The 15,146-nt window shown below is 50.2% G+C and overlaps 1 protein-coding gene across 1 annotated transcript in view; it reads left to right on the top strand.

Annotated features, from left to right (window-relative positions):
* Positions 1-5,109: 5,109 nt before the first annotated feature.
* Positions 5,110-15,146, top strand: part of Tpst2 (tyrosylprotein sulfotransferase 2) — a 53,319-nt gene continuing 43,282 nt past the window's right edge. Inside the window, exon 1 of the mRNA XM_004843356.4 lies at positions 5,110-5,198. The gene's annotated coding sequence lies outside the window, so the exon portion shown is untranslated. The remainder of the gene's footprint in view (positions 5,199-15,146) is intronic.

The raw sequence follows: 15,146 nt of genomic DNA, 5'->3' as shown, positions 1-15,146 counted from the left end.
TTCTCTCCATGATCTGATCAGTGAAGATTGAAAAGAACATTACTTTTGTGTATCTTACTCAGTGTTACTTAATTGTGGGTCCAGGTTCCAGACCGTCTCTTATGGAAATACCAGCCAGGCATTATTGGCTCTCATATCAATGGTTATCACTGACTGATGTTAACGATTAATCCATGCAGGAAGCGGGAGGGAGGAGGGTGTTGCTATGGATATCTTCCTGGAGGAGAGAATACTGAAAGAAACCCTTGAAGGATGGAGCAGGAGCTTACTTGGTGCAGAACAGGAAAGATAATATTCTAGGCAGAGCAAACAACAGGGTCCCTGCTATCCCATATGGCACCCTTGTACAGATGATAAAAACATGTCTCTCCCTCAAGACATTTTACTAATTTTCTGCCAGAAATTATTGCTAGAAGTCTGTCTATAAGGTGAATGTGGCATCCTTGTGCTGTGCCCAACCTGCCCAACTGTACTAGCCAGCCCTACAGCACCATCAAGGCATGGTGGTTGAGCGAGCTTGTGGTGGACCCCAGCAAGGTATGTTGAGGTGGGAGCAGTAGCTCTGTGGTTGTGCAGCCAAACGTGGGGGTTGGGAAGGGATGCTAAGTATGGCAGGAGATGATGCTGGCAAGAAAAGTGGGGTCTCCTAACTGTCAGGTAAAAGTGCCGAAGACCAAGACCAGGAGCAACCATCTTGGCATGACGTCACACAGGGGCGGGGGCAAGGCACCATAGGAAGAGGGCAGCTACTATACATATTGGCTGCTGAGGTAGTGGAAGACCTATCACTAACATGCCCCTCTGTGGTTTTTCTGAGCTTCAAAGCTGAAGCGCGCGCGCGCGCACACACACACACACACACCAGCCTTCCTTGGGTCTCACTCTCCAATGTGTTCACCCTTCCTCTTCTTCTGACTCTGCTTCTCTCCACCTGGACCCTCTGGACTAGAAGACAGCATTGTCTGTGGACTAGGATTCCCGGGGGGAATCAAGAGGTGCAAGTGCTAGTTCTGTTCTTCCTCTCAAAGCTGGAAAATGTTGGGCAAATGGCTTCCATTTCCTGTGTCTTGTTCTTCCCTTTTGGAAAACAGCAGCACAAGTGTTCTCCCAGCTCCATGATCCCCGAGCTGGAATTCTGTGGCTCTGAAGTTCCACAATTCTCTGAGAGTCTCTCCTTTTTCTCTAATTTCTACGATTCCCTGATTCCAATGTCATGCTACTTAGATTCCTGTCCTAAGTTCCTCAGGTCTGTGAGTGTGGCTCTCACATTCTCCAGAAGTGGAGCGGAACCAGTCTTGGGAGCCATGTGAACTTGGCTTTCACATTTCTTCAACTGCAAGGTCCTATTAATGGCAAATGCACCAATTTATAACCCAAGAAACAAAGAGGTAAGTGCTATCCATTAAAATATAACACAACTGCTTTCCAATTATTCAGAATTTTTATTTTATATTTATTAAAAGAACTATTTTGGACATAATTAGATCTAACAGTTTTCTTTTCAATGTGACAATCTGGTGAGTCCTATAAAAAGAAAAATACACTAGAAACTCACCAGTTAAGTTAGACCTAAAACTTGTTTGCATTCACAGTCCAGATCTTCTGGACTGCTTTCAGCTCAAAGATATTCTCATTTTCTCATAAATGCTACTATAGGAAAAAATGGGCGTACTGGCATTGCCAAAATGAGATAGAGACACTTACCAAAATAAACAAAACCCAAAAGGAAATAACGAAGTCATTATTTTTCACTTATCATTTTGCTAACAAATTTATAATACACAAAACACATCATAATAAAAAATATAAAATTATGAGCACAAATAGTAAAGATGAAAAGAAACAAATGAAATAATTACACATAAACAGGCCAGTGGTGCACATAACTTAGGAGCTGTAAGCCTAATGTTCCTGCCACAGGTCCTAGTTTCAACATGACCTCGAAACATGAGCTGCCCAGCACCTGGAACAGAATTTCAGCACATGAAGGTAAGTCATACTTTTATCTTGAAACTGAAACTTCCAGTTTTAACATGTGGTGCTCAACTAAAAAAAAAAAAAAAAAAAGGTATTGGTGAGGTAAACAGTGGAACTGTACTTACGAGTGGCCACAGTGCCCACCTTCTCAGGGGCTTCTCAGTGGCAGAGTCGGGTCTGCATGGAATCTACCCTAAACACTGGCCATGGAGCTCCATGCCTGAGCAAGCTGGGGACCCATGGTGTTTTAATGTTAGATCCCAGCTCTTGAATCTTTGAGTAGCAGATCTTGGGAAGACACGCATTTTGGTTACAGAACATCATCTCTCACCCATGGTGCTAGCGAGCAACCCACTCTTTCAGACATGAGCAATCTGTGCATGTGGGGTGGGCACAGGGACCGCCCCCAAGGCAATCAGAAGTGATGACTACTTTTATGCCAGCATCAGATGCTGATGGCCACACAGCAATTGTGTTTTAGGAGAAAGACATGGTTCCAGGCTGCCCTGGGGAGGTTCTAAAGAGATGAGCATCTTGTTTAGAGCCACGTTGCCATGACAGCCAGTTTCCTGGATCAGACACCCGGGATCAAAGAGTGCCATGGGGGTCCTTGAATACCTGGCTGGGAATAGTAATCCCACATCCATCCAAGGAGGAGAAAGGCACATACTTGTCTCCCTCGGCTTCCTGGCTTCCTTCTCACAGCTGAGCCACCTCCTGCAGCCAGTATTCTGGAAAAGGCTCTGAAAAGAGACCTGACCAAGTCTGTGCTCCGGCTGTGCCTGTCACTAGCTATTGTCCAGGGTCACATCAAATTACCTGATGGAGCCTCTGTTTTCTCATCTGTGAAATGGGAATAAAGATCATAAACTCTCAGAAAGTTGTTGGAAAGAGTAAATTATCAGCTTGAATATGATATTTCCCAGGTGCTTAGTTCATAGCAGGCACCTGAATAAAGTGTACTCAGTGGTACGACACCCACATCGACTTGAATGTCAGAGCTGGAAGGAGCTTTACAATCAAAAGAGTTTTCTGCTACATCCATCCTTCCTGCTTTCAGGAAGTATTGATTGAAGACCTCCTAAGAGCCAGGCTTTGTCTAGACGCTGGGGAGGTAGGGTGCAGAGAGGACAGTGGAGGCCCCCACTCTGGGTGTTCCCAAGCTGGGGATACAGACAAGACAAAGTTCTTTCATTTACCTTCAAAGTCACATCAAATTCCCCAGGCTATATGGTCCAGCGTCCAATCTGTCAGGATGACATGAGACTTAATCAGGCTTCCTCAAGGAGATGACAGTCACACTGAGACCTAGAGAGGTTTGCTGAGCTGGGATGCTGGGGGAAGAAGGCTCAATCTAGAAACCAGTGGACCATTCTAGTCCTCTTCCTTAGCCCTGCACTGAGATCTGCCAATTTTGTCTTCCAAACATCTCTGGAACCAGAACACTTCCTCTATGACCTTGTCCCAGTTGCATAACCTCTCTTGGATTATTTCAACAACTTCCAAACCCGTCTCCCTGACTATTCCTCCTCCACAAAGCAGCCAGCACATTCTCTGCACAAAACACAGCCAACCACACCCTTTCCCTGCTGAACACCTTCTTTCTCTGTCCTGCAAGAAAAAGCCGCACTCCTTGCCCAGCCCACGAATCCTCGCTGTATCCGGCCCTGCAGGTCCCTCTGATCTCTTCTCTCACCTCCACCACATCCTGTCCACTCTGTACTTCATGCAGATCCCCACATTCCCCTCCTTCCTGCTGGCTCTTAGACCTCTGTTTTGAGTTATTGGTGCTCTTGTCCACCCACACCCAGGCTGAAGGCCTCCTATCTTCGAGCTTCTGCTTGGACAGTTACACAGGCTCATTTTACTGTGAAAGTTTGTTGGAGGGTCCAGCTATCCCCATTTGAACACCGGGTTCTAGTCCTTCAATTACCTGGTGCCACTCGGCACCTAGCATAAGCCTCAGCAAATGCTGTTGCTACAATGCTATGGAACAGAAGTCCCCTTCAAACCTCTTCCTTTGAACTCCATTTCTTTACACAAAGAGACAATATAAAACACCCAACCAGTGTTCAATACATTTGTCCATCTGATTAGCCCTAGAAAGTCTGTAATAATTGCACTCAATAAACACTAAATAATATTGTTTTATTGCTTCCAGACCAGTAATACCAGCTCCATGGAGGTAGTGGATTTCATTTCCACATGGCAGACTATTTATTGGACACATGAATGAATTACTGGCCATGGGCAAACTGCTTACTGTGTGCTTTGGTTTCACATGTGCGTGTTTGCTGTTGAAGTTGTAACGGTTACAGAAATTTATTCTGAAAAGGTAATATTCACACATAGTTTTTTAAAAAGAAGCTAAAAGGACAAAGGTTCATCATAAGAAGTAAGACTGATCCCTTTCTCCTCCTCCCAGCTTTCCTTTTGTATTCCCCGCCTAAGCACACAACACACAGATAAGTCTATCGCCTTGCAGATGGAAGACAGAGACACAGAGCTGAGACTTCCCAGTCTGCAGTTTTATTTCATTCCTGTTTATCACTTTCTTGACCTCTGCATTGTTGACGTTGCAGGCTGGTTGGTTCTTTGTGTGTAAGTGTTGGAGGACATCCTGTGAACTGTAGGTCCCCGGGGTTCTACTCCCTAGAAGCCAGCATCCCCTTGGCCCTCCAGTTGTAAAAACCAACTGTCTTCAAACACTGCTAAATGTCAGGATGAGGATGAAGGTAGGGAATGTCAGGGTAAAACTGCCCCTTCCATGGAACCACGGATACCAGGGAATACACGTCGAAGCCCTTTTCTCTTTTTTCTTTTGCACAAACAGTATCACCGTCTGGGTCAAGTTTTATACCCTTTGACTGCTTTTTGGCGATCACTGCACTGCACTGTCACCGAACTGGGCTGTCAGAAAGGAGTGATGGTGAGCAGCCCGTCCTAACAGCAAGCCAGCTTGCAGGTCCGGACTTCCAGGGCGGTGGGACTGGAATCTCCGGGTTTCTAGGCCAGTCCCAAACTTGCCCCTGAGCACCACGAGGTTCCGGAACTGGCGGGCGGGGCGGGGGCCGAAGGGGGCGTGGCGGTGGGCGGAAGCAAGGCGCCCCGCTTCTCGCCCCGCCCCGCGACGTCACGGCGCCGGCCCTGCCCCGAGCGGGCGCCCCCCTCCCCGGCGGGGCTGGCGAGCCGGGATGGCTGGGCACGCTGGCTTCGGCACGGTAGGTGGCCCCGGGCGGCGCGGGGACCTCAGCTACACCGGCAGGCGCGGCCTCGGGGCGCGGGCGCGATGCGCAGGCGGGTGCCCTCGGGGCTGCGGGAAGCCTTGGTCCCCGTGGTTCCTCCGGGCCCCGCGAGCTCCCGCGGTCCAGGTTGGGAGCCGGGAGCGGGCGGCGCGGGCGCGCGGTCCGAGGCTCCGCTCCCGCCGGGAGCCCCGAGCGCTTTCCGCGGTGCGCGGGGACCAGGGAGACGCTCAGCGTGTGTGCGCGCTCACGCGTGTGTGTTGTGTGTGTGTTGGGGTGGGGGCCGGCGTGTCATCGCCTTTGGAGCCCCCAGCCCCGCCCCGGCGCGGGGGACCCCCGGGCGGCCGCCGGCGCGCGTGGAAGTTAACTTAGCGCCGCCGTGCAGTTACGAGGCGTGGCAGACGTGTAGGTGTGGGGGACGGAAATCGTAGTCTGGGGAGGTGGACGCCGAGAGCACGGGGTGGGGGGAGCCCTGGTGAACTCGGAGATCACAGCCGAGGAGGGGCAGAGGACGGCCTGAGTTTGGCCGGAGGATCCCATCTCCTGTAACCTCTCCCTCACTGAGAGCCGGGCGGAAAGTGCCTCCTGCCTGGAGCCGGAATTGGCCGCAAAGCAAGGGGACATAGTCACCCAGGCTGGCCAGGCTTGACCTGCAAAGTCATTTATGTGGACAGAGGTCACGGTCCGGCCCTCCCACTCAAAGGCTCATCCTCTCTGAGGTGAGTGAAAGCGGTTTCAGTACAATCAGTGGAGGACACTGACTGTCACTTTGCCCCCTTTCCGTTCTACAGATGGGGAAACTGAGGCTCAGGGAGGTCACGTGCTTGTGGCCCTAGGACTCAGAACTAGAATATGACAGAATTGCAGAACTGAAATTCACCTTCAGGCCTCCTGATTTCAAGTCCTGTAGGGATGTTGAGCAAGAGGACTGGCAAACTCCTATTCATCCTTCAGAAACCTCTGGCAGCACCACCACCTGGAAGCCATCTCTGGCTGTCCCTGGCAACTATTGGGTGTTTTCTGTTTTGAATCTCAAGGATGGCTGACTTTTTCCCTACTTATGAACTCCCTTGTATGTCTGTCTCCTGGGCTGGGCTGTGGCCCTCTCCCCCAACCCCCATCCTGTACTCCTTTGATTTCAGCAGGGTGTTCTGACAGTCAGGCTCCTGGATTTGGGCACCCTTGGGTGTGATGCCCTGGTCTACTAGGGATAATAGTAGCTAGTAGTAGCTTGGCAAGTCATTGCCCCTCCCCAGCATTAGTGTCTCCATGACTGCAAAACTGGGTGAACCATTTTACCCCCCTGAACCCTAATTGTACTATTATGTCTCTTTTTTTTTTTTGAGACAGGGTCTCATCCTGTGGTATAGGCTGGCCTTGAACTGATCTCCCCGCCTCAGCCTCCCAAGTGCTGGGATTACAGGCATGCACCACCACGCCTGGTTTAGTGTATGACTTTGTTTCACCCTGTTTTCAAAAATCTCGTAAGTCAGGGCCAGGGATTTAGCTCAGTGGTTCTGTCACCTACCTCACGAGCACAAGGTCCTGAGTTTGATCCCCGGTACCAAAAAAAAAAAAAAAAGAACCTCATAAGTTTTTACAATAGCTTTATTGGGATATGATTCACATACCATACAATTTGGCCTTTTAAAATATACACTTCAGTGGGTTTTAGGATATTCAGAGTTGTGCGATGATCATTGTCTAATTTTAGAACATTTTGTCCATCCCAAAAAGAAACACTGTACTGATTAACAGTCACATCCCAACCCCTCCATCCCTGATCCCTCACAACTACTAATCTACTACTTTCTGTCTCTGTGAATTTGCCTATGAATAGGAGTATACACTGTGTGGCCTTCTGTGATTGGTGTTTTCCATTCAGGATGGTGCTTCCAAAGTTTATCCCTTTGTAGCATTTATCAGTACATCATTACTTTTCTTTCTTTAGTACTTAATTACTTTTTATGACTGAATGATACTTCATTATGTGGATATACCACATTATTCATCTGTCTGTTGATGGACATGTGAGTTGTATTTTTGGCTATTATGAATATTACTATTATGAACATTTATGCGTAAGTCATACCTGCGTTTTCAATTCTTTTAGGTACATGCCTGGGGTGGAATTGCTGGGTCATATGGTCACTCTGTTTCACATTTTGAGGAACTGGCAAACTTCCAAAGTGTCTGTATCATGTTACACTCCCACCAGCAGGGTAGGAGGCTTCCAATAATCTTTAGTCTACTCTCCTCTCAAGCAGTTGGAATCCTTGACATCGCTGGCTTTGCAGTGCTGGTTGTAAATTATTTTCTAGTTCCCGTTAACTTGTGTCTCATTAACAGAATGAGGGGTGTCCTTTGTGTCACCAGGGACACCCCTGCGACTGTCAGTGAGGGAAGCAGATAAAGCCTGTGGTGTGGTGACCAGAGATGTGTGTGCCCTTCCATTCCTCCAGCCAGATCCCAGCTGGTGCAGGAATGGCAGGGAAACACCAGGGACCTCACACCACACCAGGAGGCCTGAAGGGAAGGTGGACACTGCTTAGATCTTCCCACCTCCGGCCATCCCGGAGTCCCCTTGATAGTTAAGGGGTCATGGAGGCAAAGGAGACCCTTACTGAGTATCCTACACTGCAACCCAAAGCCCACCTCATGGCCCCAAAATGAAGCCTGGACTCCCATGCTCCCTCTGAAGGTGACTTCCACTGGTGGCCGAATGAGGCCATATGATGGGCCACATGGTGGGCCCAAGTAAGTCTCTGCTTATTGCTAGAAGTGCCACCCTCAGACTGGAGCTGAGCAATTCTAAGTTATAAATGCCCCAACTGTAAGCACCAGGACACACAGACCTCCCCCTGTCTTTGCCTTCAGGGTGCCACAGTGAGAAATGGGCATGGACCATTAGCCCATGGGTGTGGTAGCATCTTGGGATCCATCAGACCATCCAAGTGTATTGTCGATGTAACACTGTGCATGAACTTGTGGCACGAGCGGTGGGTCAGATTCAGCTTCTTTACGGTCTAGGGTTGGTGATCACAGTATGCCCTTCTGAAAGCTTGGGCCTGGGTGCCTCTCGTTTGTCATGTGGCATCATGGAAGTTTCCCTGGGTAGCAGCAGCCCGCAGTCTTCCTATTTGCCACCTTTTCCTGCTGTCTGCAAGGGCCCTTGATGTCTGTAGACAAACATCCTCCCTGTTTGGGGCCATACCAGAGAAGGTCTGGGATGTTTGTCCCTCCCATGCCCCTTCTTAGGTCTCCCCCACCCCAAGCTGCAGCCTGAGGAGGGTTTGTGGGAATGATTCATTCAGAATGGCTGGCCAGAGAGCTGGGCCAAGCCCTAGAAATTGCAGGGAGGACCTGGGAGGGCAATGCTTGCATGCCCTGGGGCACGTCTGGGGTTGCTGGCCTGGAGGAGACCTTCATCTATTCCTGCCTGCTCAGATGGCAGGCTGCCAGCCCGTCTGTCATGGGAATTCTTGCATCCCCAGACTTTTGACCCAGCCTGCTGCTGTGACCAGACAGCAGGCAGGGTGGTAGAGGCTAGGGGGCACAGGCTGCAGTGAACCTGCTGCTCCATTTAGTAGCCACTGTCTGGGGCTGCTAGCTGCTTTGCTTGTGTTTCACTTTTCTCATTTGCAGAATAGAGGTACAAGTAAGGGCTACCATGGGGCTGTGAGGGGTGGCAGGGGGTGGTGGTAAAGTACTTATTTTAGGCCCAGGCAGAAGCTGGGGCTCTGGGGTCAGACAGGCTCTTCGGATTGTGAGCATGCCCATTGTGACCCTCAGCTTCCCCGCCTGTCAAAAGACAGTGGTTGTAAATACAGCTAGTACCATGCGCTGGCCAGATACCAGGCTCTGGTCTAGGCGATTTATGTACTTTAACCCATTTAATTCTCCTCAGAGCTCTATGAGATAGATGAACAGGCAGAGGCACAGAGAGGTTGTGATTGGCAGAGGTCACCAAGCCAGGAAGTGAGGGTCAAGATTTGAATGCAAAGTCTATACTCCTAATTTCCTGCCCTTTCGCATCTTGATAACCCATCATAAGGCCCAGCATGTAGAAACTGCTCAGCAACTGTCACTTGTTGTTAGAAATGTTATTTTTACATGTTCATCCATGCCTTCCTTGTCTGTGTATCCACACTCCCTCCTGGATGGACAGAACAAGCATGGCTTCTGCCCAGACCTGTCTCGCTCCTCAGTCTCCTGAGCAGTTCAGCTCACCCTCCTAGCCACTGTGAGACCTGGGGTAAGGTGTGTCCCCCAAAACCTCTTTCCTTATCTGCTAAGTAGGTAGGTTTGGCCTACAGTGTGGTTTTTGGTTCACAGGCTGTGTGGCTTTTTTATTTTTGTTTTTAATTGAGCCAACATTCAAATATTTCTACAGAAAAACTGATTTTTAACTTCTCTTGGAAACTCAGGAGCTTAGGCCAAATTCAGTGGCCTAGAGCTGCCCCTAAGATTTCCTCCTGGTAACTGTTGTCCGCTCTCTGTATAGTCACCTGCTGGCCTGGCCAATCGCAGGGGCCTCTGACCTGATGCTGATGTCAAAGGTTCTGAGGACACTTTGGGCCTGCCTGATGTTGCTTGAACAAGCACTTATGTTGCTTTGAAAGTAATTTTTTTTTTAAACCACTAGTTTTGATGTTTTCCAAGGACCCTTTTAGCTTTGCTTTTCTAGGACATTGGAAGCCGCCTGAGGCCTCCCGATACCTGTCCTGCCATTATAAGCTCCTCAAATAGGGAGTTTGTCCCCATTCCACACTCCCAGAGTCCTTGAGTTCCTCTTTTCCTGGGTCAAGTCCCCACCTAACTCACACTGAGATATTTAGGGCCAGCCAAAGCCCTGTGTATCTCTCTCTCTTTTTTTTTGATACCAGGCATCGAACTTGGGTCCTTGCACTTGCGAGACAGACGCTGGAACCACTGAGCTAAATCCCCGGCCCAGCCCTGTGTATCTCTGATCCCCATGAGCTTGCCACATTGGCACAGCTGCTCCGACCTTATCCCTAACCCTGGGAGTGGGCTTTTGTTACTGACCTCCCCTTTTCCCAGAAATTGAGGCTGGGACATAGTCAAGTCCCTTTCCTGAGGTCACAGAGGCCTGATGTGACAGAAGTGGGTCTCAAACCCTATCTGCCTAGTTTCAGAGGCTGCCTGAGGAAGCCATACACCCGCAGCCCATCGCGGCACAGATAGCCACTGAGGGAGGCCCTGCATTAGTGCACACATTCTCTGCAGTGTCCTTGGCCTGGGTCTGAGCTGTGGACACCCTGGGAGTTCTATAAATCCTTGTTGAATCAGGATGCATTCTCAGCAAGAGACTGTGGTGCAGGAACTAAGTAGCAACAAGGACCCGGTCTTCTTAGAGTCCACATTCGAATGGAGACATGAGCCAAGTTAAGAGTGAACCACGTCTCTAACCTGAGATGTTGGAGCAGAGAGTTGGGCCCTGAGGCCTCTCCAGCCTTAATGTGCACACAGACCCCTCAGGTCTTGTTGAAGTCCACATTCTCTTCAGCAGGTTTGGAGTGGGGCCTATGATTGTGTTTTTAACCCACTTCCAGGGGACCTTGATGCTGCTTGTCTAAACACATTTGACACACTGAGAGTTTTGGATTAGATGGCAAGTATTTCCAGTGGCCCAAGTGTGGCCCCTACCTATTTTTATGAATAAAGTTTTATTGAAATAAGCCATGTTTGTTTATTACATTGTATCTGTGGCTGCTTTCATGCTGGGACAGTTCAGGGGAAGCAGTAGTCCAGCCCCCTCCCCTTGGTAATGGTAGTTTCAGTTACTTTGTATCAACCATAGTCTGAAACCATTAAATGGAAAATTCCAGAAACAAATAATTTCTAAGTTTAAATTTTGCACTCTTCTGCATAATGTGATGAAAACTCACGCTGTCAGGACACAACTTAGCCATTTGCTGCCTGCCTGGTCACTTAGTGCCTGTCTCAGTCGTCAAGCCCACGGGCAGGATCCCACAGGGCTGTGTTCAAGTCACCATTGTTTTGCTTATTACTGGCCCAAGGTAAAACTTTTATGATAGCATACTGATATATTTTACCATCAGTGGTTGCCAGTCTCTAATTGGGGCTGATTTATAAGTTGAATTTTATGATGGGTATATATGGAGAGGGGAAAAAGTAGAAGTAGGGCTTGATCCTGTCTGTGGTTCCAGGGAGTCTTGGAGCATATGCCCTGCAGGGAAGAGGAGGAGACCGTGGGGTCCACAAAGTTGAAAATACTGTCTGGCCTTCTACAAAAAATTCTGCTAACCCTTGCTTTAATCGACGCTTGGGTCTCTTCAAGCTATAAAATGTTCTATAAAATGTTTGGTGAGTTTTCAGTGATAATAACAATAACGATTACAGCTAATGAGTGCACACTTGCTGGCTACTGAGTTCTGCCCATGTCTTCCTTAGCTTGGCTCTGTCATGGGCCACACTGTGTCTCCATTTTGTGGAGGCTTTGAGAGCTGGGTCACTGGGCCATGAGCAGCTGAGGCTCACGTGAGCCAGGTCATCTGATTCGTGCTGGGCAGAAGCTGCTGTCTGGAACATTTACAGGGCCCAGAGAGTTTGTTTTTTATTTTGGTCTGCCCAAGGGCATTCAGGGGCCTTCATTTCTTCATTCTTCTATTCTGCCATTTAGCACACAAACATCCATGCAGACCATGCCGAGAGTTTGGGGCCTGGCAGGGTATAGAGGCTGGGGTGATGCCTCAGCTCTGCACATTGCACTTGGCGGTGTCTTTGAGGTCACGCAGGGAGCCAAGCACCTGGGGGGGATTTGGGTACACAGAGAGGAGGCAGTCAGGGCCAGCTGGAAGAGCTTACTGGTAGAGCAGGTCAAGAAAGGATTTTCAGAGGGAGAGAAGCTGAGAGCCAAAGGTTTGGGAGTGACACACTGTAGCCTGGCAGCTTTGGGAGAGTTTATGGCACAACTGTGTGTGTGTGTGTGTGTGTGTGTGTGTGCGCGCGCGCGCGCACAGGGTGGGGTGTTAAAATTTGAGGTCAGCAGGAGTTAAGTAACAGCAGGGCCCCTGTGCCAATCAGCCAGAGCCTGGGTTATGCCCTGGAGCCTCTGGGGACATCCAGGAAAAATTCTCCAGTGGGTGCTGACTGGGCCTGGCCTCCTCTGTTGAGGGAGAGCAGCTCCAGTCCACTGCTCTGGCCCTGCAGCCTGTGGTGGCTTCCAACTGAAGTCTGGGACCACGTCTTTCACATTCATTTTCTTGGTAACTTTTTTTTTTTTTTTTGGTACTGGGGATCGAACTCGGGACCTTTCGCCTGCGAGGCAGGTGGCAGAACCACTGAGCTAAATCCCCGGCCCATTCCTGGTAACTTTTTAACAAGGATGTGTTTTTGAGTTAAGCCAACAGATTACAGTATAGTTTCTTTTGCAAATATATTTTAAAATATTGAATCCATTTAACAAGAATAGATAAGAGCAAAGGGGCCCGGATGTAGCCTTGTCTGGAAGGTGGCGCTGGGCAGGCAGGCATTCGGGCTGGTGGTGGGCTCTGTGGGACCAGGCCAGCAGTGACCTTGTTCTCAGTGTCCGACACCTTCCCCAGAGGCCCAGAGCCTTGGTGGAGGGTGGGTAGGGACAGCTGTGTTGGCTCAGATGTGGGCACAGGGCTCTGGGGAGCAGGGGACACCGTGGGGGAGCGGAGAGTCCCCTTCCACGCTGCCCTGCGCCCACCTCCCCTCTCCTCCACCCCTGCCTGCCACTGTATGTGTTTCCCCATCTCTGTCACCTCATCTGTCTCTGCTCTGTCTCCCCATCTCTGTCTCCTTGCTCTGCATCTTCCTGGCCAGTCTCTCCTTGGTTCAATATCCACACCACCCGTGTCTGCCTCCCCCCTGTCTCTGTCTCTCCCAATTTTGGAGTTTCTGCCCCACCCCCCATATCTGTCTCTCTCCTATCTTTGTCTCCCTGTCTCTGTCTCTCTGTGTCTGTCTCTGTCTCCACCCACACCACTTCCCCTTCCCTGCCCCCCATGCCTACACACACACACACACACACACACACACACACACTCACACTCACACACTCACCAGTGCAGCCCTTGCTCTCATTAGAAACCCATCCCACTTCCTTTGGGTCCCAAGTGACATCCTGTCCGAGAATCATCCCAACCTTGGGGGACCTGGGACAGGGCCAGGCACCTGCAAGCACAGGCGAAGGATGGTGTGGCCTCTCCCAGGTGAAGGCTGGCCCGCCCACCATTGTGGTTCTAGCTCCCCGTGCCCCCTGTAGAGCCCACCCCTCCCTGCTTGACTCACTGACTCAGGGCTGCGGGAGGAAGAGGAAGTTTGGGTGTCAGCAGGATGCAGGCCTGGCTTTGGTTTTGTTTGAGATCTCAGCTCGGCCATCAGGCTCTGGGGAATGGGTCACTTTACCTCTGGGTACCCCTCCCCACGTCAGGCACCCTTGCCACTGAGCTGTGTCCTTTGCATTCATTCTCTGTTCTAGTGCATGGTAGGTAGGTGTGCAGTGCATATTTGTGGGCTAAGAGTTGGGAGAGGCAAGACTAAAAATAGGATCCACTTAGAAGGCTGAGGCAGGAAGATCTCAGATTTGAAGCCAGCCTGGGCTCCTTAGCTAAACTCTCAGAATTAAAGACTGGGGATGTAGCTCAGTTTACAGTGTTTACCCAGCAAGTGTGAGACCCTGGGCTCAATCCCCAGTACAGAAAAAAAATAAAGAGAAGATCTAGCCTCTTCTTTTCACAGATAGGGAAACTGAGGCCCCGATAGTAGAAAGGACTTGCTTGTGCTCACTGCAGCCTCTTTACAGTGAATGGAGTTGAGTTCCCATCCCCTGGGAGCAGTGTTGAGCTGATGGGGTGGGGTCCCTCTCTCTGTGGTGGTCGTGTGAAAAGCCCCTTCCGGGACCCAGTGATGCCCTTTGAGGGGCGGGGGGAGGGGTCGCTTGGGGCAGACTCTACCTCTGCGCCTCAGGGTCTGTGGTACCTTCCAGGAGAGGTCGCTGCATGGTCCTGAGGAGGCAGAAGGCTGTCAGCCCACAGGGCTCCAGTTCATAGCCACGGGGGAGGATGTGGGGCTTAGATCCATCGCTGTAGGCTGTGTCCAGAATTCTTATTTTAGCGGTGTCCATGGGACCCGAGAATCTACATTTCTGGTAAGTTCCCAGGTGCTGCCCTAGCTGCTGTAGCTGCTGTCAGAAAACCTGCGTTGAAATAAATCCCTTAGACCAGAGGTGAAGCCCTTGGCGCTGAACTCAGTCAAAATGGGTTCAAGACCTGCTCTACCACCTGCGTTCCTGCTGTGGGTCCTTACGGCCTATGGGCCTCGGCTTCCTCATCTGTGAAATGGAATGATGACAGTGCTACCTTTCCGGAATAGCTGTAAGGATAAATGCGCTAATATTGTCAAGTGCATAGAATATACCCAGGCATGGAGTAAGTAAGCATCATGTGTGAGTTTGCTCGTCTTGGCTGTTGTTGGTCATCTTATTTCAGTTATTGTTGACTCTCTCTTCTCTGCACACAGCTCTGCTCCCAGCGAATCCTTGGTGAGTCTGATTTTGCAGTGCACTTTCCACGCTGTTGGACTTGGGCTCTGGCTATTCTCACTAGAGGGATGCCGTCCCTAATACTGGACCTGTTAAAATGCCTTCATCCTGTCTGTTATCCCACCACCTGTGCCACTCCACACCCTCCTACCGATCTCACTCGTCAGAGCTTCACTGGCACACGAGTCTCCTGGGCACATGACCCACAGTCCTGCCTCCATATGTTAGCTAAGACGTGGGTGGACTCTGCATGCCCGGCCCCGGGTTGAAATCGCAAGTTTGCTGGTTAGTGTGCTGCAGGAGAAGGGGGTAGTGAGGACTGGCATGGGTCACCTGCCAGTTGTGGTGCCTCGGAGTAGCCTTATTTCTGTGTG

Source organism: Heterocephalus glaber, unplaced genomic scaffold (assembly GCF_053883595.1).
Source record: "Heterocephalus glaber isolate CG9 unplaced genomic scaffold, H.glaber_assembly_v1.0 deba00001687, whole genome shotgun sequence".
In the NCBI taxonomy this organism is placed as follows: domain Eukaryota; kingdom Metazoa; phylum Chordata; class Mammalia; order Rodentia; family Bathyergidae; genus Heterocephalus; species Heterocephalus glaber.
The sequence above is the reverse complement of the archived record's forward strand: the minus strand, read 5'-3'. Positions and strand labels throughout refer to the sequence as shown.